Below are 4397 nucleotides of genomic sequence, written 5' to 3'. Positions count from 1 at the left end.
AAAAAGATGCCCCTCAGACATGGCCACAGGCCAGTCCAATAGAGGCAATTCCCCAATTGAGGCTCCCTCAACCCAGGTGTGTCAAGTTGATGCTAAAGCTATCCAGCACACACATAAAATAAAAATAATAAATAAAATATCTCAAAAAATTAAAACCATGGGGCTGGAGAGATGGCACAATGGTTAAGAGCACTGGCTGCTTTTGCAGAGGACCTGGGTTCAATTTCTAGCATCCACATGGCAGCTACCAACTGTCCATAACTCCAGTTCCAGGGAATCCGATGTCCTCTTCTGACCTCCACAAGGCATTACATGACACAGGTGCACTTACAGACATACAAGCAATACACTGATACACATAAAATAAAAATATTAAAAATTAAAACCATTTATTATTACTCCCATTCTGTGGCCAGTTGGGAATAATTCTTCCTCCTCCCCCTCCTCCTCTCCCTCCTCCCCCTTCTCCCCTTCCTCCTCTTCCTCCTCCTCCTTTCATCTTATTTTACATTTCACTTATGTATTGTGTATGTGGGGTATAATTGTTCTACAGTACCATAGACTAAGTACATACGGAAGTCAGAAGACAATTTGTGGGAGTTCTCTCCTTCCACCATGTGGGTCCTAGGGATCAAATTCAGGCCCTTCACCTGCTGAGCCATCCCACTGGCCCCTGGCTGGATGTTGGGAGAGCTGAAGGCACCTGGGGTTTGGCTGGCTGAATTGCCCACCCAACTCAGCTCATTCCCAGCTGTCAGATGATGCTCATCTTCGATGTCAATGGGTCATTTTCAGGTGACATCACCCAGTGTGGTCGCTTGCTTCCAAAAGGGAGCACCACAGAGAATCAGGAGCAGGTCACCCACAGACATTTCAGTGGCATTGTATGGGTCAAGCCAGCCAGTGGACAAACCAGAGTGAAGGAGGAAACAAAACCATAGCTGTGCAAGAAAGCAGTGACGGGAATTTGCAGCTCATCAGCCTACCACAGCTTTCATATGTTCCTTCCATACGCTGATTACAGTGCATGTCACCTTTTAAGTGTCTCTTTACCTTACATAGAGACACCTTTTAAGTGTCTCTTTACTTTACCATACGAGATGCTAAGCCTCCGATGAGCTAGTACAGCCTGTGTAACCCCATGCTTTCAGTTTATTCATTACCACGGCATCAAGCAGTAGCTAATTGTTCTACAGTGCATACGACGTCATCTGATGGACACAAGGTCTCAGCTAATCTCTACTCCGACAGAACAGACATTATCCCCATTTCACAGATGAGGAAACTGATGCATGGAGATTCAGCCGTGCCCATTATTGTGAAGTGCCTGTGTTCTTATTTATTCCCTCTTCTCCTGAAGCATCACTGCCTTGAAACTGCTTTGGTTCAAGCTCTGTTCTAGTTTGATTTCTGTTGCTGTGATAAAAACATTTGGCCAAAAGTAACCTAGGGAAGGAAAGGATTTATTTGGCTTACACTTTCAGGTTGCAGTCTATCATTGAGGGAAGTCAGGGCAGGAACCCAAAGGCAGGCCTGCTTGCTATTCTATGCACCATCACCTCTAACCAGGGAACTCATCCATAGCCAAGAAAGCACAGCAGAAACCATGGAGGAATGTTGCTTGCTGGCTCCTCTGGCTCATGCTCCCCCCTTATACAACCCAGGACCACCTGCCCAGGGATGGTACCATCTACCATGGTGGGGGAAAGGGGATCCTACATCAATTAATCACCAAGGCAGTCCTGCATAGACATGGCAACAGAACAATCAGATCTAAGTGATTCCTCAATTGAGGTTGTCCTCTCAGATGGCTCTAGGCTGTGTCAAGTTGAGAGTTAAAGCCAAGTAAGATAGGCTAAAATAGCAAATTATCATAGCCTAGTGGTTTAAACAACAGACATTCATTCCCTGCATTCTGGAGACTGGGAAGTCCAAGTCAAGGCATAGGCAGAGCACATGTCTGGGGATGGCCACCTTCTTGGTTTACGGGCATCCTCTATTCATTGGATCTTCATATAAGAGAAACAGGGTGAAAAATTCAAGTGTATGGTGTGTGTGTGTGTGTGTGTGTGTGTGTGTGTATGACCTAATGACCTACAGACCTTATCTCCTAATGCCACATTAGAGATTATACTTGGGAAAAAAATGAGATAGTGGTACATAGACATTCAATCAACACAGGCATGGTGCAGAGTGCCTGTCACTCTGTGCTGGTTTACTAAAATGTCCCTGGACAGAACAGAAGGGGGAAGGGAGGGAACAGTACAGAAAGTGAGTGAGGGGGGGTGCTTATCAGCAACTGCTCCAGATAGCTCACCGTCCTGAGTTCCAGCTCTGAGCCCCCTCAGCAGCCTGCTACATGGGGTTCAGAGTATGTAGGGGCTCAGCAAGGAGCAGAATTTATTGGATCTGGGAGCCTGATGCAAAACTTTCTTCCAAAATTCCAATTTTCTATCTGCCAAGATAAGTGATAGAGGCTCACAGTTCAGCAGCATGCCTGCCCGGGCCAGTGCCCTGCCACTCAAGAGTTTGGGGCCCACTTCCTCCCAGCCAGAAGTGAATCTAGATTTCCTCACTGTTAAGAACCAGCGTCATATTCCTGCTTGGTGAGATCCCAGTTCTGGATGACTCCATTTTTATCCTGGAATATCAATCTGTGTGCAGCAGGCCAATCTCTACAGAGAAAGAGATGCTAAGTGGATGCTTCAGACCCAAGGAGAAGGCAAATCAAATCTGAGCATGTTTTACATTGAACAATCTCTTTTCTACCTCTGTCATTTCATGAACTAAATGCTTTTTTGGCCCAGAGCCGAAAAGGCAACTTTAGTTCTGCCTTGTGGATGGCAACAGTCAGTGCAAAAAGTAGATGCAGAGATTTCCGCCCCCCACCCCTTCCCGGCAGCCTCCTCAGTCTCAGGACTGTCTCTTTCTCATGTGTCTCCACAGCATCCCTAAAGAGCAGCCGCTGTGAATGGTGGCCTTGTGCTCAGACATTAGTGGGCAAGTGTGTCAGCATTTCAAGGGCACCATCATGGAGCCCCTCTGCACCTTGGGCATTAGCAAAGTGTTTTCCTGCTCATCCAATATTCTTAACCCTTTACAGCCAATTCTCCTCTCTCCAAGTCTACATCTCAGCCTCAAGGAGGCTAAAATGGTGCATTACCTGTTTAAACTGCCACCCGAAGTCCTTAGAAAGTGTGACATGACAAAAGCTTAGTGGAGTGCTAGAGACAACTGTTCTGAAAATAGCGACTACTTGTGTATTTGAGGTTGATCAGAAGTGCCACGGGGACTATCACAATGCAGTATCACCTCATGTGGACTTTTGGTCACACTGAATACTTCTGTACCCTCCCTGCCCTGCCCCATCCCCGTAGCCATTCTCTACAGTGTTTCCAGGGTGCACTTTTAGAAATGGGAAAGGTGATGGGGCAGCTCAATCTGTAAAGTGATTGCTGTGAAAGCATGACGACCCGAACTTAGGTTTCAAAAAACTGGCCAGGCGCAGTGGGTACAAGCAGATCTCTAGGGTTTGATACAAGGCCTGCCTAGCCTACTAGGTGAATTCTAGGCCAGTGAGAGACCTTAGACCAAGATCCAAATATGCCTTTATTCTTTACAAATTACCCAGTCTATGATATTGAGTTATGGTAACAAAACATGGGCTAAGGCAACTACATCAGGGAACAGTCCCTGACCACAGGTCTGAGTCCTCAGTGCCCTTCAGTCTCTATTGTGTTTCTTGCATTTTCATTCCATCACCCTAAACTACCTGTGGGCATGTTCATTGTTTCACTCATTCTAGAAGGTAAACCAATAAATCTGTCTGCCTGCTGTGTCCCCAGCACCTTCCAGAACATATGGCACACAGTAGGTGCTCAGTAAGTGGTGAATGTTGCACATGTGCATTTCCTATGCCGTTCAAACACCTAAGAGACGGAACTGCATGGCTGAGATCCCTGGGAGCCTAACCTTGAGATAAAGGGAAAGCCCTGTTTCTTGTTAATTATTTCGGGAAGGTTCACGATCTTCCTTATTCCTGGTGTTGCAGCGGCATGCCAGGCCTAAACATAGCACCTGTGATTCTTACTAGCCTGCTGATATCTGCCCTGCCTTGGGATTAGCACAGAAACAAGGCATCTGCACGCTGTTTCCATTGGCATCTTTTGAGATTTTTAATTAACAGGTTTTTTTTCTTCTTCTTTCTTATTCACCAACAGGATTTTGATTAACTTGTAAGTGAAACTTTTGTCACTTTGAGGAGCTTGGAGAAGAGTACTGAGGGCTGGTTCCAGGGCTGTCTCCAGTGGCTGAGGAAGGATGGGCTGAGTACCAGCTTCCTCCGCTGTATCCATATCCATCCATACCCGGTATGGAAGGGCTGAGTGTGGCCCAGG

This window comes from Nannospalax galili, unplaced genomic scaffold (genome assembly GCF_000622305.1).
Source record: "Nannospalax galili isolate Female #2095 unplaced genomic scaffold, S.galili_v1.0 scaffold777, whole genome shotgun sequence".
NCBI lineage: Eukaryota > Metazoa > Chordata > Mammalia > Rodentia > Spalacidae > Nannospalax > Nannospalax galili.
Note: the sequence above shows the minus strand (reverse complement) of the source record.